This window comes from Lissotriton helveticus, chromosome 5_1 (assembly GCF_964261635.1).
Source record: "Lissotriton helveticus chromosome 5_1, aLisHel1.1, whole genome shotgun sequence".
Classification (NCBI taxonomy): domain Eukaryota; kingdom Metazoa; phylum Chordata; class Amphibia; order Caudata; family Salamandridae; genus Lissotriton; species Lissotriton helveticus.
Window position 1 is genome coordinate 2,002,965,043 of NC_136065.1, and position 24,712 is coordinate 2,002,989,754.

A 24,712-nucleotide genomic window follows, 5' to 3' on the forward strand; every position below is an offset into this window, starting at 1 on the left:
AGTTTAGTTCTGCTCAATAGGGTCGAAAACTTAAGTACAACATTTTATTATGGAAGTGATAACGCCATATTAAAGACTCGAAACGGATATAAAATTGCAACACACATCTCCGGGACTTATGCAGGTAGAAAGTACAGTTCTCGTTAACCAGGCCCAAAGGAGAATATTATGGGCATCCACTGCTTTCAATAAAATCAACTACGCAATTGACAAGGCAAAGGTATTACAATTCACACATTCCTCCAATCCATTTTTTTTTTTTAAATCTGTTTTATTGGTACACGTGGCATACAATTACATTTCTTGTGTGCATAATTCAAAGGGGAAACAACAATTGGAGTAGTTCGTACATCATCAATGCGAATGTTGGCGACGGTAGAAAGTCAATAAATGCACTCACTGTTAAAAAGTACCATCCGTTATCTTGGGGCGGTCCCTGCATTCACCAAGTCATTCACTTCACCGCTTCTGTACAGTGTAATGCGCTCTGCCTGCCTTACTATGGTGCCAGACCTCACCCGTCAGGGCGGGTAGCCTGATGGCCAGCCGCACCCCCGGTATTCGCGACCCACTGGTTAGTGATGTAGCAAGTTGTCCCTCAGTGGTGTGAATAACCAACCGGGCCCAGTTCCAGGCAACCTGCATATGTGCTGTGGTCGGCTAGGAGGTTCAGTGGAACGCCTCCGTGAGGCAGAAGGTTGCGGCAGTGGCTTGCATGTGTGCTGCACTCCTGTGTTTAGTCGCCGTGTGTCGAAAGTGAAAGGTGTGGGTGGGAAAGGCAGATCCAGCGTGGACAACTGGGGGGTGTCCTTTGCCGTAAACGCCACCAATTCAAACTGGGGAAAAACAGGAGAGTAGGTGAGGGTGTGAAGAATCCGATCTCGGAGTAAGGGGGGGGGGGGGGTGCTGCAGTGTTGGTTCTGCCTAGGCAGTTTCGGGTGTAGTAGTCTCGCGGGGTGCCGGCCTTGAGTGTGTTCGGGGAGGAGGTACTAGTGGTGTTTGGTAGCTCTAGGTCTCGGGTGGGGGCGCATCGGTGGGGCCGACTGTGTATGTGGGCTCCGCTGACTAGTGGGGGGGGGGGGCAGGGCAAGGCGGGATGGGCGGAGGAATTGGGGGGGGGGGATGGAGAGGGAAAAAGGGGGGGGGGAAGGTTATGGGGGCGAGCGGTGGATTGCTGGGGTGGTATTTCATGTCCTTATATGTGTGGCTCCCGATACTCCCCTTTCTCACTACTCAGTCTGTGGTTCGGACCTGTCCCCCCCTGTCCACTGGGGAGGAGCCATCTCCTTACAATATCCCTTTCTCGTGGCAGGCCCTGGTGAATGCTCTCAGGAAGCCCTCCCATGTCTGGGCTATCGGTGTGGCCCTCCGCCCAGCCGTCTCTTCCCTACGTAGCACCGTGCCCTCTGCGGTCTCCCAATAGATGAGGGAGGCGCTCCAATGTTTCGTCAGGGGCGGTTCCGCGGCTTTCCAGTGGCGGGTTATGAGTCTTTTGGCGGTTATCAGCCCCAGATCCCAGAACCTCATGTGTGCTTTGTTATGCTTGGTCCTGGTGAGGAGGCCCAGCACACAGGTGTCCCAGTCGTGACGTAGTCCCAGCGCAGTCCCTTTTGTCAACAGCGTGGTGACATCATGCCAGTACGTCCGGAGCTTGGGACATGCCCACAGCATATGCAGGAGATCCGCATCTAGGAGCGCGCATCGCGGGCATTCGGAGGTATTCAAACCAAAGTAGCGGTTAATCTTGTCCGGGGACAGGTATGCCCTATGCATGATATAGAACTGTATGATTCTGAATCTCGAATTGCGGGGAACGTGTTGCGGCCCCTCTAGGATCCTCTCCCACTCTTTATCCGACCAGTCCCTCCCCCTGTCTGTGGTCCACCTGTCCCTGAGCGACTGAAGGGAGGCCGTTGTGTGGGACCTCAGCGCCTGCGTTAGCCAGTGCACAACGTGCGACCCTGCCCCCATTACGTGCAGGTATTGTATTAAGAGGTGGGTCTCGGGTTCCACGGACATATCGCCCCAGTGTTCCGTTAGGACCCGCATCATTGATGCATGCATCAGGAATTGTCCCGCCGGCAGTCCTGGATTCTCCACTAGCTCCTCGAACCGTACCATGGCCCCGTCGTCATACAAGTCCGCCAGTGTCTCAAGCCCCACCTGCGCCCAGTCTTGTAGGCGTGCTGCAGTCACCACTCCCCCAGGCCTTGGCAGTCCTTCTAGTGGCAGGGCTGGTGCGTAGGGGGCAGTTTCCTTGGTCAATCGCAGTGCACGCCTGTAGCACCTCAGTGCCACTGCTAGGTGTAGTTGCGTCTCGCGTGTCGCGCCTCTGAGGGGGTGGAACAGTGCGAGAGCTTCCGCATGGGTCAGGGCCGGGACTGTCGAGGCCGTGTCATTTAAGTTCCTACCCGCAAGCCAGGCCACCACCCATTGGAGCTGCGCGGCAAGGTAGTAGTGCTCTTGATTCGGGACCGCGAGTCCCCCCGAGGTCGTCGGGGCATACAATTTCTTCAGGGCCACCCTTGGTCTCCCCGCATTCCACATTCCTCCAATCCAATAGCAAATTTTGAAATAGTTCTCAATAAAATAATGCAATCACTACAGGTAAATCAAAAACATCAGGCTAACAGAGCCATATCTCAAACAAGAAAGTTTCCTGTCATAAGACTCGCCGCATTAAACAAATGAATACGTATGCAATTTCAAAACCCTTCTAAGATAAGAGAACTGGAAATTAAACATCTAATAAAATGCTGGAGGAGAGAAAAAGAAAAATTGCGAAAATCGCAGCAAGATAAAAACTGGGTCGAAATTCAAACTGCAGCTAAACAAAATAATACTCGTGTGTATTGGAGCCTAATAGCTAAACAAACAGGAACAAAGAAATCTTTGCAAGCATCACCAGTTACCCCGAGGGAATGGGAAAAATTGCGATGTAACCTTTACAAATTAAATCGGAGTCCTGAAAATTTGAATTACCTCCCATGTTTGCAGATGGAAAATAAACAAAATCTTTCTCTTCCTGTGGCCCGTCAAATAGAGTTTTACATAACGAAAGCAAGATTGTCAACTGCAATGGGCCCAGACCAAATTCTGATGAAGGCACTACAATCTAATCCCGTGGAATGGAGTATATTCCTGGTACGATTATTTTCACATTGCTATAATACTGGGAAAATTCCCAAATCATGGAAGGGAAGTATAGTAATTCCAATTTATAAGAAGGGTTCCCGGCTGCATCCAGGTAACTACCGACAGATTGCACTGTTGGACGCAATAGGGAAGATCTTTGCGGCAAGCATCCTGGACCATCTTAAAGACTGGGCCTTTTCTTCTGGTGTGATCCCTCTTAATCAGGCCGGATTCAGACCGAAACATTCAGTAACGGACAACATTGTGGTTTTACAGACTTATCGACAAATATGTAGTCCTGAAATCGCAGGTCGTCTACGCAGTCTTTGTTTATTTTACAATGGCATTTGATAGAGTGGATAGACCAACACTCTGGAAGAAACTTAGAAACCTAGGAATCCCAGAAAACCTTCTTAATCTTATTATTTCACTTCACTCCGAAACATGGTGCCAAGTACAACTGGGACAAGAAAAGGGACTTACCAGCCCAATCATTACACCAAATGGTCTCAGGCAAGGCTGCCTTCTAGCTCCCCTCCTTTTTTCATTATACATCAGTGATCTTCCGGACAGTTTTCTACAGGTTATAAATTTCCCCCCACAGATAACTTCATGTAATATACACACTGTGATGTATGCCGACGATGTTGTCCATTTCGATCTTACCCCTTTCGGATTACAAAGGAACCTGGATATACAAAGGAAAATCTCTTGGTTCCGAATACAGCTAAAACGAAAATAGTCCCATTTAGAGGGAGAAAGCATTACACAAATTACAACTGGACACTGGGAGGAGAAACATTAGAAGTGGTAAAAGAATACACCTATTTGCGGCGGATCTTTAATCAATCACTAGGAAACTCTACGCACCTGCAGCTTTTAAACCATAAAGCAGATATCCATGTGGGAGCACTCCAACGATTATACTCTTCTTCCGGGCAAAGACACTTCCAATCCTTACTACAGGTCTACAGCTCTAAGGTTACCCCAATTTTATTGTATGCTCTGGAATATATCCCAATATCCCAGAGGCATCAAATACAAAAGAAAGAAAGGAACATTTTCGTCAACTGGCTAAGGTCCAACAAGCTGTTCCTGCACAAGCTCTGCGTTTAGAATTCTCCTTAGTCCATTCATTTGCTAGAGCAATCACTAATGTTCTAAGATGGGCTTACAATCTTCTACACGCAGACCAAGGTACTCTAAGATTCTTATTAAAAAAGAGACATTCGAGACTGAATTTACACAATACACTCTAAGCCAGAACTTGATTATTGCTTTTAAATTATTTAATTGCACAATGGCACTTTTGAAATCATGGACTCCTGCTCAAATGAAGCTCTTCTTGAAACATCTGACACCAAGGCTTAGTTACGATCTGGATATCTTGCACTGCTCCAAATTACATCATTATGAACAGTATGCAGAAACTATTACATACAAACAGTCTCAAAGATATATTTGTTTTTCCTTGAGGCATGGACTCCGGCGGTGTGTAATTTTATTGAGGTTTGGGCTACTCCCTTTTATCTCACTGATCTCTAAATGGACTCACAAAGAACAAGTTACCAGCATTTGTGATCTCTGCAATGGCGGAGTACAAGATCTGAAACACGTAGTGTCGGTATGCCCAAACCCGTTATTGGTAGAGGCTACAAAACTTTATTTAAAACCATTACAATTTAGGTACAACAGCTCGTCCGTGCAGAATTTGATCAAGCTTTTTAACTCTCCCCCTGATGAATTTGTATGTCATAATTTGTTTACATGTTTAAAATCCTTTTAAAATGTGTATTGATTGTTTTATATGTACAGCAATAGCATCTGCTTTGTAGAAACTTTGCTGTTCTCAGTAGAGAACTAAATCAAATAAATAATACTTTGACATTGACTTGAACACAAGAATAGAAATGTAGAACAGCTTTCTAAACTTCTCAGATGAGGTGCATACACAAAGCTTCATAAGGAGGGAGTTCCACAATTTAGGGCCCAAAAAGATAAAGGAAAACCATCCCTGTCAATCAGTTTTACTCGGGGAATTGCAGCAAAATTCTGATTGCCTGATCGTAGCGCACGGCTCGAGGAGTATGGATGAACCAGCAACCTTAAGTAAGTCCATAACGAGTCATAGCTTTGTGTATATAGAACAACAACTTCAACTGGATGCGTTTATCAATAGGGGACCAGTGCAGGTTGCTTTGATGAAGAGAACCCAAAATACAATTTTGGAATATGACATAGAAGGCAGGCTACTGCATTCTGAATAATCTGAAGCCGGTTCACCGATGACTTGGTATCCCCTAGATCGAGAGCGTTGCCATAATCAAGTCACAAATAATCAAAGCCTGCACAATCGTCCTACAATTAGAGGATGGTGAGAGCCAGGATATTTTCCTCAGACATCCATGTGTGCTCTTAAAAACCATTTTGCCAACCGTTCTCAAAGTGGACCACTTCCCATTCCCGAATGTGTGACCATCCTTTTTCAAATGGCAGTAAATTGCTCTTTGGTCGCAAAACATTTGTACATATCATTTCAATTTGGTATTAGAAAGGGGCGCTCTCAGCACTCCCCTTCCAAATACTGAATCGCAATTTGGGCTTTGTACATCTCAAAAGCATTTTGTCTTCACACATCTAGCTCTAGGTGTTCCAGAACCATCCATAGCAAAAAGTGGCACAGTAAGTTGTGTGTTGTCCGAATAGGAAAATAATGTCACACCATAAATTCCACTATGTCGCACAAGGGTCGAACATAGATGTCAAACAATGTGGGGCTCAATAAAGAGCCCTGCGGAATCCCATATGGCAACTGACATACAAAGAATTCATAGGTTTTTGAATTGGCTTGAAAAGAGCGATCTTGCAAAAAGGAGCACAGGATTGTAGACTGGATCAAATGCTGCGCTCAAACCCAGAAGTTTAGGAGCTGCATGTTCCCCATCTGTCAAGATTCAGTCTGAGGTGCTCAGTTACACCTACTGGTTAACGTGCCATATTCAGGACGGAAACTTCATTGAGAAGGGTGAAGCAAATTGTTAACCTCTAAGTATGCCAGTAGTTGGCGATTGATATGCTTTTTAAGGATCTTCACACAGATGGGCAGCAGCGAGATTGAGCGATAATTAACATATTTTTTTATTTCTATATTGGGTTTCTTTAGCAGGGGCACATCCATCATGTTTCCAAGCTAGAAGAACCATGCCATTAGCCATTGAGGTCTTGAGAAAGTTTACCAGGCATGAGCATGGAGCTCACCATTCTTAGTATTCTAGGTGGTAAGTTAACTAGCAGAGATAACTTGGTGGCATCCAAGAGAGCTGAAAAACGGATGCCGTGCTGTTGCATGAGGTGCAATTACCACATTTGTGGTGTTCTTTTATCTGTGGTAGGTTAAGCATGGTACTCATCGATGGAGTTTCAGTTTTTCTCATGGTATTTGCTCTGACAAGACTGTCTCAAATATTCTTATTTCTTTTGAAGGCAAACAAAGGTACTTATTTGAACTTATCCAGCCGTCTGGATCTCATCCAAAGCGGTCGCTCCCCCCACGCTCCCTGGCCTCAGACTCGGCCGTGATCCTCGTGTGAAGCTCCTCAGCTGAACCGCACTGGTGTGCTGAGTCCGGTATCGTAGGCTTTTAAACCTAGCGCTTTGACCATTTTATAGCGCCGAGCCTCGCCTTCTGCTCTGCATTTTAGCGCGACTTTGTATGATTGTAGCTGCTGCCGATTGCATATTTTGTATAGCGTGCTGGCTTGACTTTGTGCATTACTGGTATTTAATTGAGCTTTGTGATTATTGAACTCTGCCCCCGTTTCACTTTCCATTCTCCATTTTGTTTGTTGTGCATTCCCCTGGCCCGCCTACCCTCCCCGCTACCGCCTCCCAGCTGCCCCTCCCACGCTCCGCCCACTCCACTATCCATTTATGACAGATGCCTCAACGCGCAGCGTCCACGCGCTGCGGCCGCGCCGAAGGTGTGCCAAAGGTAAGCCCGTCTACGCCCGTCCGCGCCTGAACCGCGCCCAGCGCCAGACCCCTGGTCCCCGCAATGCCCAGCCCACCCGCATTACATACGACTCATCCACCCTCCTAGCACTTAACCCGGGCATACTCCCTAACTGTGACCAAGCTTCACCGGGACACACCCATGGACCCTTCACATGCCACTCCTGCAAGTTTGACTGCACCAAGACCCACACCAATTCCTCAAACACCAAACAGAGATCCGACACTAACCACCTACAATGCATCCTGCTCAACACCCGCTCGGTCCACAGACACGCCATCGACCTTTGGAATCTACTAGACACCATCTCTCCAGACGTCGCCTTCCTAACAGAAACATGGATGAATGCCTCTTCAGCTCCAGACATCACAATAGCCATCCCGGACGGCTACAAGATCATCCGAAAAGACCTCGCCATCGTCCATAAGAACACCATCCGCATCACGACCAGCTCCAACGACCACCTTGCAGCCGCCGAAAACACCTTCACTTCCAGATCCACACCGACCCCAAGACCACACTCAGAGGCACACTCCTCTACAGGCCACCAGGACCCCGTGCACAATTCAGTGAAGACATCACTGACTTCATCAACCCACACGCCCTCCCCTCCGAGGACTACATTCTACTGGGAGACCTCAATTTTCACCTGGAAAAGAACAACGACAGCAACACCACCACCCTTCTGGACAATCTCGCCAACCTCGGACTCAAACAACTAGTAAACACCCCCACCCACCACGCAGGACACACACTCAACTCTATCTTCACCTCCAGCAAACACATCTCCTTCAGTCACACCACAGCTCTCCATTGGACGGACCACAGCTGCGTTCACTTTGTCTACAAAAAGACCACTACCCACAACCACCCTCAACCTACTCTGCGAAGAAACTGGAACAAAATCACCATCGACCAGATCTCCACATCGCTTCTTCAAAATCCCCCTGCCTATTCATCGAACCCTTACCAAGCAGCCATTAACCTCACACAATGGCTTACCAACAGCGCCGACAACCTAGCACCCTTGAAAAAACGTCAAATCAAACTAGGCAGCAAAATCGCCCCCTGGTTCAACGATGAGCTTAAGAAATCCAAGAAACTCTGTCGCTCCCATGAGAATGCCTGGAAAAAAGACCCAAACACTAGCACCAAGGACGCCTTCAAAAACGCCACCCGTATACACCACCAACTGATCCGGACAGCCAAGAAAGCCGCATTCAAAGAGAGACTAGACAACAACGCCCACAATAGCAAGGAATTATTCAACATCGTCAAAGAATTTACCAACCCCACTGCCAACTCCAACGACATCACTCCCTCTCAAACCCTTTGCGACTCCTTAGCTTCGTTCTTCCACGACAAATTCGCAAACATCCACAACAGCTTCGACAACCAACCCGGAGACCAACCCACCCAACCTTCTGCCGAACCTTCACCCCCCTTGAACATCCTTTATGACTGGAACCCAATCTCCACTGAGGACACCATCCGCCTGATGAACTCCATCCACTCAGGATCCCCCACAGACCCATGTCCTCACCACATCTTCAACAAAGCAGACTCCATCATAGCACCACACCTCCGAGACGTCATCAACTCCTCCTTCAACTCCGCCACCTTCCCGGAAAGCTGGAAACACGCCGAACTCAGCGCCCTCCTGAAAAAACCCACAGCTGACCCCACCGAACTCAAAAACTACCGCCCCATCTCGCTCCTACCATTCCCGGCCAAAGTCATCGGAAAGCCGTCAATAACCAGCTCGCCGCCTTCCTCGAAACCAACAAATCCCTCGACTCCTCACAGTCCGGCTTCCGAGCCAAACACAGCACTGAGACCGCCCTTATCGCAGCAACAGATGACATTCGATCACTACTGGACAACGGAGACACAGTCGCCCTCATCCTCCTCGACCTCTCCGCAGCCTTCGACACAGTCTGCCACAACACCCTTATACAACGCCTCAACAACATCGGAATCCAAGGAACTGCACTGGACTGGATCACCTCGTTCCTTGCCAGAAGAACTCAGAGAGTCCGCCTCCCACCGTTCAAGTCAGAAGCCACCGAAGTCATTTGCGGCGTGCCACAAGGATCCTCTCTTAGCCCCACCCTCTTCAACGTATACATGAGCCCCCTAGCGAACATCGCACGCCAACACAACCTCAACATCATCTCCTACGCCGATGACACTCAACTGATCCTCTCACTCACCAAAGACCCTAACACCGCCAAAACCAACCTACATGAAGGAATGAAAGAAGTAGCAGAGTGGATGAAGCACAGCCGTCTTAAACTGAATTCAGACAAAACAGAAGTCCTCATGTTAGGTACTTCCCCCTCCGCCTGGGACGACTCTTGGTGGCCAGCGGCCCTAGGAAAAGCACCCATCCCAACGGACCACGCACGGAACCTGGGCGTCATCCTGGACTCCTCACTCTCGATGACCAGACAAGTCAACGCCGTTTCATCATCTTGCTTCAACATTCTTCGCATGGTCAAAAAAACATTTCGCTGGATCCCCACCGAAACCAGAAAAACTGTCACCCACGCACTGATTACAAGTCGCCTGGACTACGGAAACACCCTATACGCCGGTACCACCGCAAAACTTCAGAAAAAACTCCAATGCATCCAAAACGCTTCAGCCAGACTCATACTAGACATCCCGCGTAAAGACCACCTTTCTGGTCACCTGAAAGACCTCCACTGGCTCCCTGTCAATAAGAGGATAACATTCCGCCTCCTCACCCAAGCACACAAAGCACTTTACGAACTTGGACCCGATTGCCTCAACACGCGACTTTCCTTCTACACCCCCTCCCGCCAATTACGTTCTTCCAACCAAGCCCTTGCTGCTGTTCCACGCATCAACAAAACCACCATGGGAGGAAGATCCTTCTCCTACCTGGCGGCCAAAACCTGGAACTCCATTCCCATTCACCTCCGCCTCACTCAAAACCACCTAGCCTTCAGAAAGCAATTTAAAACTTGGATATTCGACAAGTAATTCCCCACCCTTCCTCAAGCGCCTTGAGACCCTCTGGGTATGTAGCGCGCTATATAAATTATTTGACTTGACTTGACTTGAAATTAACTATTCTCCAGTTCTGAGGGGGGCGCTAGAGGGCGCACGAGCTAATGGCCGCACTTTAGTGAGGCTCTGGCTGCCTGGTCAGGACTATCCTGAATTTATCCTCTTACCCTGCAGCTGTCCGCCTAAAAATTTCACCGAGTGTCAGGAACCGTGCCCTGCTGATCCTGTCCAAATTTGGAGGCGATCCGACGTCGGGAGCCGGACTTCGTCGAGTGTGAAGTCAGACCGGGACACACTGCTGCAGAGGGGCGGTGCGCCAGCCTGGTAGCGCGGCTACGTGAGCCCGAGGCTCGCCACGAGGAAAGCGGGCCTCAGCCGCGGGGCGGCCCGCCTGGAAAGTGCTATTCCTGCCGAGGTTCGGCTGACCGGCTGTGGCGGTGAGTCTTCCCCCTCTGCTGGCCACATCAACGTGCAGGGACATTAAGCGGAGATACACAGACTTGCTGGGACTGGGAGTAGAGACGGGACCTGCCGCCTGACCGGAAGGTGGGTGAGAGGAGCCCCGGGCTGGGCGAACATTTGCCGATAGTGCCAGACCACCCTCCGTGGACCCGCCGCTGCTGGTGGAGGTGGGCAGAGGGGCGCCATGAGCCTGCTGTGGGGCACGGCTGGATACCGGACCCTTCACTGGTTGCTGCCCACCGGCAGCACGGTGGAGCCTCCCCCCCCCCCCGAGCCTCTCCAGCACGGTCTGAGAGCATCCCTGTAAGGCAGGGGGGACTGCATGAGCGCAACTGGGGCATATTACGGACCATTGCACCTACTGACGACGTACAGTACCCATAGGAGTGTGGCTAGTACTGTGTTGTGGAGGCGTCGCTTGTCTGGAGGTCCGCAGGGGTGCGCGTCCCTCACTCACACCACGGCGAGGCCGCGTGCGGCCTACAACCCGAATACTGGTGGAGGATCCTGTGCACTCGCCTGGGCAGCTCGGCGCTGTGGGAGACGGAGTGACCCCCAACTGGGCGCTGGAGATCCTTGTAGCTGCTGTAGTGTCCCCTTCCACGAACTGCTAGCGACCGATGCAGACAGCAGGTGACGGAGGAGCACAGGCCTTCCCTGCCCAGTGGAGGTGAGACGCACATTGGTGGAGAGCTGACGGGGGTAGGACACCCACCGGGTGGCCTCGGAGAGGGCACTCCACTACGGCACTGACCTAGACCGCTCACCCTTGGTGCGACACCACCGGCCGCACGCACATCGGAGCCTAGTGGAACCACTGACATCTCATGAGCGATTGAAGGTAACTTCGGTTACTGGGACTGAAGACACGCTCTGTTGCGGTTGTGACTTGCACGCTGTTGGACCGCTCCTCGAGTCGAAGGTGCTGCCACGTACGCAACCATTGTGCTGGCGGTTCAGATGCAAAAGGACTTGTCGACAGGCAGTGAGAACCGCTCCAGTCGTATCTCACCGAGCACCTCAAGCCCCAACAAGCGACGCACAATGGGGAAGAATGACAATAAGCAGCCTAAACTTTCTTTTGAACCCACGGCCACTAAGAAACAACTACGAGACACGGCAGGGGCTGGTGGTACACGTGGTTCACCGAGTGCTGCACCCTTATCCACCTCCATGACCCCTGAGATGCAAATGATGATGGAGGAGATGAGGCAGGGCTTCGCCACAATAGTGGACAAGGTGGATCGGCTGTCCTCGAGGATGGATGGGGTCGCACAGAAACTGGAGGTCCACGAGGAGCGCCTGACGGAGGCAGAGCGACGCATATCGGCCGCGGAGGATACATCAACATCCCACGATACCCGCCTCTCCAGGATGGACAACATTCTGCGCGTGATTGCGGCAAAAAATGAGGAGTTGGAGGCGAGGAGTAGACGCAATAACATCCGCGTCATAGGGGTGCCGGAATCCACCAACACTGGGCGTATGGAAGAATATGTCGAAAAAATCCTCGCGACTGCAGTGGGCAGGGAGGCCTTCTCCAGTCAATTCATTGTCGAAAGAGCACACCGTTCCCTAGGTCCACGGCCCGAGCCGGGGAGGCCGCCGCGGCCTATTATCGCTCGGTTGCTCAACTACCGCGACCGCGACGCGGCACTAAGGGCGGCACGGGTGCACCGAAACCTGACATGTGATGGGGTGACCTTCTCTGTATACCCGGACTTCACCCCTATGGTGCAGGAACAGCGGAAGAAGTTCCTGGACGTAAAGAAAAAGCTTAGAGACATGCAGGTGGACTATGCACTCCTGTACCCTGCAAGACTCAGAGTGACCCACCAGGCCAAACAACATTTCTTCACTACTCCGCAACAGGTGGAGGACTATATCAAAAAAATCCGGGCTACTAGAGGAGGAAGGCGAGACGAGGAGGATGATGGAGTCGACGGGGGACATTTGGAGAATGCTGGCGATTGAAAGTGCCTCTCTGCTTTAGACTGATAGACCTTTTGTTGTTGAACTGCTGCTCGATTTGTCCCCTTGAACCTGGCCAAGCCCCGGATGGACTACCTTGCTGTGGCAACGAGTTGCAGATTCAGTGCTACGTGAACTTGCTGTGAATGAGATGGTGGCTCGCTAACTGTGGCCTGATATTGGGGTTGTAGTTGAGACGGGCAAGATGTTGGCAAACTTGGTGGAGGCATGACCTGCTGCTGATAAATGGGCATTCTCGCTTGAATGCACTGGGGTCCTCTCCACCTGGGGAGGAAGGCGTGAGAGAAGTTGGAATGCTGGACAGGTGCTACTCTGCAGGGGTAATGTATACCAGGCACCACCCCCCCCATCTCTGACTGTTCCCGCATGGCGTGTACGGGGCGGGAGGAGATTATCGGGGTGGATTGGTGCGTTCCTCTGTTGCCCCCGGAAGGGGATTCCCCACACAGTTCTTTGATGGTTGTTGAGAATGGGGTTCGGGGAGGGGGGAGGGACTGCGGTACTTGCAAGATTGGGTTGCTTCAGTGGGTGGGGGAAGGTATGGGAGTGAGGGAGTTGTGTTGTTGCATGCGGGGGGGAGGGGGAAGTATGCCTGTTGGGGTTTGGGTTGTTGTGACCATAAGCAGTGTTTCGGGAGATATCCATGACGTGCACACATGCATTGCAGCGAGTGTGACTGATAGTGTTACGGTATGTGAGATGCGGATGTTTCGGACAGTGAGGGAACTTGCACTAGGTATGATGCGAATAAGGGCTGGCATCTTGGCTATGATTCTTTACGGGAAGTGGCGGACATGGGCGATGACGCATTGAATAACATCTCAATATTGTCCTGGAATGTGCGAGGCCTTAATGATCCCAGGAAATGCAGAAATGTACTTACGTATTTAGATAGACATCATGTGAAGATAGCGTTACTTCAGGAAACTCACTTGGACCCACGAAGGGACCCTAAATTTGCATGTAGATGGGCACTTGTGAGGGAGTTCTCTTCCTATTCCACGTATTCCAGGGGTACGGTCATTTTGATTAACGAAGCTCTGCCATTCCAAAAGTTGGGGGCGAGGGTGGACACTGAGGGAAGGTATGTGATCCTATGGGGCAGACTGGGCACGGAGGTGGTCATAATTGTGAACTGTTATGCGCCCAATGTTGACACACCTGGTTTTTTCCGGACATTGTGGGGTCATGTGTTAGAGGTCGAAGCTGCGCACATCATCTGGGGGGGGGGGACTTCAACTTGTCGCTGATGCCTGGAGCGGATAGGTCGGATGGAAGTGGCCAATACAACACAAAAGCCCGTGACACCCTGCTGGGTATATTAACTGAGGCAGGGCTAATAGATAGCTGGAGGTTCACGCACCCAGTGACTAGAGAGGGCACACATTTCACGGCACACGCACGTACATGGGCGAGACTTGATTACTGCTTTATATCACGGGGCCTAGCCAATGGTGTCATTAACGTAAACCATTTGCCTCGGACCTTCTCTGACCACTGTCCGGTCTTGGCTATACTTCAGATGCCTGGCCTGCACAAATTGAGACCACCGTGGCGGCTGTTCCCCTCCTCTCTTCTTGACCCTGTCTTCAAGCATGAACTCGGCGAGGAGATAGAGGCTTTCTTCCCTAGAAACAAAGGGACAGTCGAGAGTGTGGAGACGATTTGGGAAGCCTTCAAGGTGACTATCAGAGGTATCACGATTGCTAAGAGCTGCGGGATACTGAGGGACATAGTGCGTACGCTGACTAAACTTGAATTGGAACTTAAAGCCCTGGAGGCGGAGATGGTCCACAACCGTAGCCCTGACCTAGCGCAGGAATTCAGGTCGAAGCTTTCAGCCTTTGAGGAGGAAGCTGCCAGGGAGGTGAAGTTCAGGGGCAAGTACTGGACGGCTAGGAGATTCTGCGAGGGGGACCGGCCGGGGAAGGTACTCGCTGCACTCACGCAACACCAACGATATGCCACCCATATCTTGGAAATTGCTGATGGCAAAGGGGGGACCTATCAGGACACAAAAAGGATACAAGACACCTTCCTACAGCACTACAAACATTTATATACCACGCAGCAGGAGGGTGAAGTGGAGTTCGGGGACTTCCTTGATGATATTGCGCTATGTTGGCTTGGCGATAGCCACAGGGCCTTCCTTGGGTGTCCTTTTGAACTAGATGAGATTAGGGATGCTATCATGTCCCTCGGTAACGGTAAAGCTGCAGGGCTGGATGGCCTCCCAGCTGAATTTTACAAGTGCTACATTGACATTATGGCACCGGTGCTGAAAGAAGTCTTCACAGAGTCGCTGGAGGTGGGGATATTACCAGGCTCAATGAGGGAGGTGGCGATTACCTCGCTCCTGAAGCCAGGGAAAAATCCGTTAGATACAGACTCCTATAGACCCCTCTCACTTCTGAACTGTGATGCGAAGATACTTGCCAAAGTGTTGGCAACTAGGCTGTCCCTACTCATGACTACTCTGGTGCTACCGGATCAGTCTGGCTTTGTGCCGGGGCGAGCTACGTCGCATAACTTTCGCACGCTGTTCTCCCTTGTCCCCACCATCGCGCCTGAGCTGCCTGTGGCCGCTGTGTTTCTGGACGCCTCCAAAGCGTTTGATTCTGTGGAATGGGGCTACCTCATGGCTATTCTGATCAGAATGGGATTTCCCCAGATTTTCATCTCATGGGTGAAGCTTCTGTACACTGCCCCAGTTGCCAGGGTCATCATTAATGGTGTGCTTTCTCCACTGATGCCGATCACGAGGGGGACCAGGCAGGGCTGCCCCCTGTCGCCCCTTCTCTTCGCCTTGGCAATTGAGCCATTGGCATGCAGGATCCGGCAACTACATAAGGCCAGCGCCTTTAACTGCTACCAACGGCAGATAGGAATCTCCTTATACGCGGACGACGTTACCTTGTACGTGCGGCACCCTCAGCAGAACCTTAACCCAATCCTGAGGGAATGTATTGTCTTTGGCGGCATGTCAGGAGTGCACATTAACTGGAAGAAATCACAATTCTTCCCCCTCACGGCCTCGGTTGGCCATTTCCAATTAGACTACCCCCTAGACTGGTGCAGCTCGGAACTCAGATACCTGGGTATTGAGATATCACTCAATAAAGAGGACACTATCCGGCTGAACTATGGCGTGGCTATCTCGCAACTGACAGACAATGTGGATCGCTGGATGGCTCTGCCGCTTTCGATGGCAGGCAGAGCCTCACTGATCAAGATGATCATCCTCCCGCGTTTCCTATACCTTTTTCAGAATATCCCTTACTACCCGGGCCCCTATTTCTTTAAGAGACTGAGAACTGAACTTCTTCGCTTATTTTGGGGAGGTAAACAGCCGCGGATTAGCTGGGCGGTCTTGACACAACCATATGATAAGGGTGGGTTCGATGTGCCGGATTTTGCAGTGTATTATCTTAGTGCTCAGGCGCAATACGCCTACCACTGGGTCAACCCCACTCCCTTTATGCCACAGATTGCGGCTGAAGAATGGATTGTGCGCCCTCTTCCGCTTAACGGTATGTTGATGGGAGGGATTGGTGATATTGAGACGCCTACCACCACAGTCACATGTACTATCGACGCCTGGAGAAGAGTAGCTAAAATGCTCGACGCTCCCATGCTCTACTCACCTGCGCTGCCCCTAGCGTACCACCCGAGATTGTCATTGTTATTAGAAAATGGATTTCGATCCATGTGCAAACGCGTTGGCATACGTACTTGGGGTGATCTGTTCAAGGACGGGAAATTTCGTACCAAAGAACAGATATTTCAGACGGGTCCCCCGACTCCGATGGAGGTGTTTTACTATATTAGACTTCGTCAGGGTATGCGGGACATACTCCCCAGTTTTCCGGATGAACCAGTGGTGGTATTGCCCTTGCATGTGCTCTTGGTGTCAGATGGGAGGCATATGGTTTCTAAACTATATAATAACATCCGAGCGCAACGCCCGCCTTCTAGGTCCAAAGCGCGAGACGATTGGAGCTCTGAATTGAACGCCGAACTCACTGAGGAGCAATGGAATTATTGCTGCTCGGTCACGGCGAACGTCTCGTCTAGCTGTCGTCTGAAAATCATCCACTACAAGTATATTCAGAGATTTTATTACACGCCAGTCAGGAAGCTACGATTTAATCTCTCAGACGATGACAGGTGCGCGCGCTGCCGCTCGGAAGGCGCGGGCTTCCTTCATCTGGCCTGGGAATGCGGCGTGATACAGGAATATTGGACGCAGGTGCACGCAGCGATCCAGGTCATGATCGCAAGCCCTCTTCCACTAGACCCGGTGCTGATGGTGTTGGGGTATACCAAAGACATACCCAAGTCGCACCGACGATTTGTTGATATTGCGTTGCTCCTAGCTAAAAGGAGAATAGCCTGCAGATGGGGGAGGGGCAGGGCGCCAAAATTCAAAGAATGGATGGATGATCTCACATACTGCCAGGACCAACATGGCGTTTATGCAGAATTAATGCCTGCCCGTTGCAGGCCCAAAGATATATGGTCCCCGATACAGCTCTACTGGATGTCCCAGGTGGCTCACAGTGACACCTCTGCGGATGAGGGTCAGATAGCTGAGTCCTGAGCGACTTAATGCAATTGGGCGCTTGGATACAACTGCATCAAACCTAGTTGGTGGGAACAGAGACTATCGGCTCGTGGAGAGGCGGGCAGCTCGGCGGCGACATGGGGTAGAGGGCTATGGGACGCCTGCAGGTTATATGCCGCTACGAGCGGGACATGCGACGTAGGCCCCCCTGATATACTAATGCTGTGATCAAGTTGGGATTTTCTTATTTGCATGCACACTGGGCTCACTGACTAAGCACATGTAGGGGTGGCCCCTAGAAGGTTGGATACCGTGCAACACCTTGCGACAAACACCATCCGGAGTACCACATTCTATATGCACATTTGGAGGTGGCAAAGGGACACACTCCTTGCTGCCAGCAGGGGTCACTAGGACTAACAGGGGTGGTGTTGGCCAACTGGTAGGGACTGTCTTATCCACACACCTCGGATAGTCTAATGCTCGTCCCCTCTAAAGCTCATTGCTTGTACCTAGCTAGGTTGTAGTTGATCTGCCTATATGGATAGATGATCTATCCCAATAAATGCATGCCTCACTGCAAGGTACGCAGTGCTCTGCTACAGATGTCCCCATCCTGCTGAATATTGCGCATTGTTTTGCTGTCTAGCCATAAGGAGGTGATCCAGCCCACAGAACTGTACGTTATTCCGCTGCTGTGCCATAAGTGTAACGACCTGTTTGATTGGTAATGATGTAAATGTCATGTATCTCTATTGACTGTAATAAATAAAGGTTTAATAAAAAAATAAAAAAATAAAAAAATAAACTATTCTCCAGTTCTTACAGATGGAATCTTTGAACGCACTGGTTGCTCCAGGGAAGATAGTTACACATACCATTTAATGATTTATTGGGCTATTTTCCTGGTACCTAAAGAGTCCCAAGGTGGAGTATACCATGCCAGTTTCATAGCTCTTTTGAGTAATTTCCTAGGGTAATTCCTCTGTTTCTGGTTGTTCACTGGATCGCCTGCATTTTCAAGGTAATTATCTCTCTTGGAGCAATTCCTTCTTGTACTTAAGAGACAATCTGACATATAGTCAATTCCTAGGTTCAGTTGGTGTAAACTTGAATAGTGTAGAAATGTGTTCCTATCAGTCTCCTTTGTGTACAAAGTGGTGCAGATCCGGTTAACCTCATGTTTCAATGTTATGCTTAAAAATGTATTTCCTTTTTATGCATTGTCATGGAGAACTGGATATACGGACATCTCTCGTTGAGCCAATTGGTAAATTAATTGATCTGGTCATCTGGCACCCTCCAAACCATCAACAAGTCATCAATGTATCTTTTCCATAAGTCAATGTTTTCTTTGATGGAGTTGTTGCTGTAGATCTATTTTTCCTCGTAAAGTGCCATGAACTTTGTGGCCAACTTCAGTGTGAAGGGACATCCCATTGTAGTCCCCTTTGTATGTAAGTAAAACTGTTTGTTGAATTTGAATAAAATTGAACTTCAGGCAGATTTTTGCAGGTTTCAATAAATATTCTGTGGGGACTTCACATGGTTGCTGTTTTTTACTGAAACCAATTCCATGGATTCCAATCCACCCTCTTGGGGGATATTAGTATAGAGGAAATATATCTAATGTAACAAAATGTATCAGTTGACTCATCAAACAGCATGCCTTCCAAGGTATTGATCGCATGCATTGTGTCGCTGAGATAACTGGGAATATCCAAGATCAGAGGCTTAAGTAATATAGCCACATACTTGGCTAAGCGTTCCAGTATTGAGTTAACACCAGAGATGATGGGTCTTCCTGGAGAATTCTGTGGGTCTTTATGGACTTTTTTGGAGGATATAGTTGAGAGGTATCCTTGGAGTTGTATAAGTATTTTCTTCTATTTGTGATATCCAACCCCCTTGTTTTCCTTCATTAATCAGTTCACAGATCATACCGGAAATTGTCCTGCTTGGATTCTCCTGGATGACCTTGTAGTGTTCCTCATTCTGTAGGTTTCATAATATCAGTGCTTCGTACTTGACTGGGTCCATAATACGATGCCTCTGTCCTTATCGGCAGGCTTTATGATGAAAAGCTACCATCGGGTATTACAGACACATATTAATGACATAGTCTGTGACAAGATACAAAGAATCTGGTGTAGGGGGTATACACATTTTCAACACATTAGCTTTTTTGTAATGTGGCATGCTTCTTCCAGTGCACTTCAGGCAGACAAAACTGTCTGTTTCTACTTTTCCCAGCTCACACTGCTGTCAGATCCTTGAATCTCTTTGTTTCGGATTAGACCTGCACCGCCAGTCTCTGATCGTTCAGTCTGTATTTGGTGATCATTTACTTGTGGATTGTGTTTCAGACCACAATCCGCTTTTAAAACTGAAGTCTTGCACAAATGTTCTATAGCATTGACTGTGCTGTGTCTAACAGTAGACTTCCTTGGCCTGGATTTGTGAGCGATACCTCTTACTGCTCCCATAATATTAGCTAAGTTGCAGACATTTGAAGTTGGCCATAATTAAGAATCACTTCACTCGCTGGCATCGAGTGAAGATTTCCAACCAGAAAGTGGTTCTTAAAGCTTTTCACTGAATCTGATGAAGAAAGATTACATTTTCTGGCAACACTGGTTAATGCAGAGTCACTGGTCACCAGAAGGACAGTGCCATGCTTTGAGACATAGGATGGTTGCTCTAGGGAGAATGTATTTAATGCCTATCTTGAACATCAAGAGCCTTGTTGCCAAATTAGAGCGAACTACCCATAAGAAGAGGCAACTACTCCCATTATATCAGGCTGACAAGCACCATTTTAAATAGATGTTAACATTAGCCCTTCTCTTAAAGCATAAGGAAGAACCTGGTCGGTCCTCCTTACACTGGTATTTTTTGGTAGGATTTGACACGACGTACGACTGTTGATGGAATGTGCCAAAGATAAAACTTATTATGCCATTAAGGCAGTGCTCAGGAAAGTTAGGCCTGCGGTAGACCTGTACATTAAAATGCAGATCATCAACATAGCTGTGGCTGTTCACTGATGTCTGATAGTAGTTCTGGCTACTGAAGTAATTGTATACAGCTTAGGCAGTAATGTAGGAGAAGGTGAAAGCTGGGATGGAAGTGACTCTCCTGTTATTATTTTAGCAATAAACCTGCATGGAGTAATAGACATGATCTACACATTGATCTAAAATTTTAATAACAAATTGCGCCTAGATACTGTGTGTGTTCCTAAGTGCTTCTTGCACGGATCATCCCTGATTGTCATATCATCACATCAATATTATTATTATTATTAAAATGAGTTTATGACTTATAGAGCCCAACAAAATATGAACACCATATTACCACATTTTTCTTAAAGATAACAAAGTTATTCATGAACATATTTCTCCATCATGGGAAATTTCATCCCAGTCACAACACTGATTAGGCTCAGGAGTGGTGATACTCCTGTCCGCTGCATTCTATACCATGAATTATAGGACCTTGCTCCAACGACTACATAGACTTGACAGTAAAAACACTGCATTTCAGTGGATAAAGCCCTTTATTTCAAATAGGACCTAAGAAGTCCAACAAGGAACATCTGCATCAACACTGCTAAGGCATACTGCTAGGGTTAGGTTTGTTACCGCTACTGTTTCATATCGATGTTCAACCCTTGGCGATCATAAATAACACAATTCAGTGTGATTCGTACCCTGTGATGATGACACACACATTATAATCAATCTAAATGATGACCCTGGAAACCCAAGGTCAGGCCACTCCCACAACTTAGAAGCTCTATGTGCTTGGATGAATAAAAACTCTCAAATTAAATCCCTCCAGGCTGGTGATTCTTTTGGTTTATAACAAACTAAAATGTTGGGTAGTATCTCTATGATGGGCAAATGTCCTCTCTGTCTCCTCAGTCAGAGACCATGGCCTAATTCTGGATTTAGAGCTAAATATGGAAAAACAAATTGCCATCATTGCCAGGACATGCTTTTATCAGATTTGCACTCTTCATCTTTCCTTCAGCTATATGGTAACCAAGGCTTTTATCAATCACATGGAGATTATGGCAACTCAACCTTGGGCTGCCAAAGGAAGATATCAATTGGTAGTAAAAAATCCAAAATGCACAAGTTAGAATGGTCTTCAATCTAAAAAAGTTTGAATCTGTATCTAACCAACTATGCCAACTGAACTGGCTACCAGAAGAGAAGCGCTCCGCTTTTAAGGCCTTGTTTGATGTACAAAATCTATCATGACAAGACTCCTAAGTTTCTAATTAACACATTAAAGGAATACATCCGTTTTGAGAACCTCCGATCGGGCAACATTCAGGGATGTGGAATTCCTATAGCCCGACGCCCAGGACATATTGTTTGGGGTCAAGGGCAACAAGTTTTCATGTGTATTTTGTCCTTGGGACAAGTAGGCCCAACCCCCTGCAGTGCAAACCCTCTGGCTGCCACTTTACAGTACCACATTATGGATCAGGAAAGGGAACCATCTGCAATTAAGGTAATATATTTTCCATAGGTTAATGCTGTTCAAACTTGTATTTATGGTTCATTAATTGAAAGCCTTTATTATTAGGGTGAGTGCTCTAAGTCAATGTTGTAAGCTCGGACTGCAGTTCTGACAGTGGTTCCAGTATAAAAATGTGTACACACATTTTCAAAGTTTAACATGATGAGGCTATGTATAATGCTCCCAGAATGCTCTCCGAAGTGATGCAAATAATTGCAGAAGCTTGAAAGGAAGATTGATGATTCTTTGCTTTCAGAATAAAATGTTCATTAAAAAAATGAAAGCAGAAAAAATGTTTTTGCTTAACTACTGTAAAATGTTAGGTACCATTTCTTTGCAGTATCATTTAGTAACATGTGTTGATGCATACTAGTATTTCCCAAAAATATCCATAATGGAAAATCAGTGTGAACAGTTTCAATTTTATTATGGGAAACAAAAATAAATAAGCTCTAGCAAAGCCAGTATGTCTGAAATTGGTGGTCAACTTTTCAGTTTTGTAAATGTGTGACTTGTTTTGGCATAGTTTTCGTAAAACCTTATTGATGTGGGAACTGCCGGGCCCTCACCATTATAACAAACATTGGCAAAAGCGAAAATTGGTTTTTGTTTCAAAAAGCACACACTGCCACAGTAGTTACTGGCACTGAACAAAACTACTTTGTGTACCGATATGCTCCTTGTGAAAGAGCAGAAGGCTGTCACTCGCAGTGAAGCCAGCCGACACAGGGAGAGAAAGACCCATTTTTAATAAACGCAAAAGGTCATGGTCAACGCCAGACCAAATTAGGCGCCCAATAGTTAAAGAAAGTCTCAAAAGTGCACCCATGGTATATATCCTTGCTTTCGTGAATTTCCAAGAATTTACAGAAGTAGGACAAGAAATAGTACTCCTAGAAAATATTTGTGAACTGCATTTTAGCATAAGCAAATGTGCCTGTCAAGATTTGCCCATGCGAAAATCTGAGTGTTTGCAAGTTCACTTTGCCTCCAGCCATTTTTCCCCCAACTCTGGAAGAAGGTTTATGTCTGCCATTGTCAGAAGTAAATTTCCAAAATTTCTCAGTATGGTAAAAGATTAGAGAAGAGTTGGTGAACAACCTTAAAACATGCAAGTTAGTAGGTTTGCACAGACTCAAGGGGCCATTCTAACCCTGGAACAATTGCTTACCACTACCTTCAGCCCCAGTATGTAGATCTGCAGAAACGTAGCAACATAAGGGGATTGCAAGTATTCAAACACTATTGTGGTATGAGCCCTGGCATGATCAGAGAGGCTCTATCAGAGCTCTTACATAATGAGATTGCTGCCATTATTTGTCGCTTCTGTACATGGCACCAAAGGGACAAGTGGATTTTGTTACAGGACAAGAAGATGTATGAAGTAACCTGCCCATGGACAAGTAGATATTTTATTAAATTCCACACCCCTGAACATTTGAAATTCTTCCGACAAGTAGTACTAGATGGGGTGTGAGAGCTTCTTGAGTTCAGAGATCCAATTATGGAATAACATCCCCTTGGATATTGTCATTCACCTTCTCTGTTAAAGTTAAGGAAAAGCATTGAAAATGTAGCTTTGTGCAATGTAATACTCCTCTATCAATAGCAGGCCCTTACTCAACACTAAGACTCCTCCGAAGTGTATGCTGCTTATAACAAATGCCAATAAATAAAGAAGTAGTCCTATTCTTGCACTTGCATCTATATATTTATTTTTATAAAAAGACAACTTCAGATTAAAACTTTATTTTATAACTCATCTGTGGGCTGTATTGGTTAAATTCCCTTCATTCAAAAAGAGAGCCGACTAAATTTAAGAAATGCTTTTAGTGAAAACCAAGCACCAACTGTTCTTTTTAACAAACCTTTTCTAAATGAAAGAAAGGGAGGATAATTGAGTTAGACAGGCTGCAACCTCATTAAGTTGAAAAATGATACTGCTTTTTTATGGGAGCTAGCAGGGTCCTCAGGAACGTCACCTTATCGACAGTACCATCGAGTTGTTTACCTGGGAGTATAGTGGGTTGGAGAGTTGTTTGTGTCTTCTTTGAAGATTCCTATGAAGGAGAAGTAAGATAACAAGTAGGTTAGCATTGGGAATTTCTACTCTCTAGCACCCCCCACGAAATAATCCAATTAACTCGTAATGAGGGCTTTATTAAGATGTTAACTTGAATACAGCTAAATAAACCTATAAAATAAGTTCAGCTTCTTCTCCAAATGCCTCCTCTCTGCCTTAATGGAACTCCCAACATTATAATGATCCAATAAATGTCACTATATTATGATCGATCCAAAGCTTTGATCCTTTATGTGCTTTGCTTATTTTAACCTCTGTGTATTTTGTCTTTCATATTTTTGCAGAAGAGAAAATGGCAGCTATCAGGACTCGAGTGTTTTTGTTCACAAAATTAGAAATCTGAGAGAGGAGAGATTTAAAGGTGGTGCCTCTGCCAAAGACTCAAGATTTTACTTTTGTTTAAGAAATGATTATAATGTTGATGATTGATTGCAGAAATAATACTGAACACTGAGGTGCACTTCAGAAGCTACATCTGAAGTCAGTGCATTAATAAATGCATACGTGTACCACACTGTCGTTATTCCTATGTGCGCTTTACATTGAAAAGGCCTTTTTGATTTGCTATTTTGCTAATAACTGATGTATCTGTCAACAATTTGACAGAAAATTAGGATGTCTAACTTAGATTTACTATAACAAGTTTCAAACGGACACCGCTGGGAGGCCAGAAAGAAGCACTTTTGCCGTCTGCTACAACCAAAAACATCTCACTGGAATAAATTCAAACTTGGCGTAAAGATCTAACTTGACTCTGGTGTAGTGCAAAGCCACTCTTGAGTTTTTGAGCTATAAATGCGTTAAGTGAGTGTTTGAGAAAAGTTCAAGAGTGCTGGTTCAACAACCACGTCCGAACGCTAAATAAAAATATGATTAACTGAAGCATTAAAAATTC

The 24,712-nt window shown here is 47.4% G+C and overlaps 1 long non-coding RNA gene across 1 annotated transcript in view; it reads right to left on the bottom strand.

Annotated features, from left to right (window-relative positions):
* The window catches only part of LOC144753942 (uncharacterized), a 155,778-nt gene that overhangs the window by 83,781 nt on the left and 47,285 nt on the right, over nt 1–24,712 (bottom strand). The window contains exon 2 of the long non-coding RNA XR_013594605.1: nt 23,746–23,794. This is a non-coding gene — a long non-coding RNA (uncharacterized LOC144753942). The remainder of the gene's footprint in view (nt 1–23,745; nt 23,795–24,712) is intronic.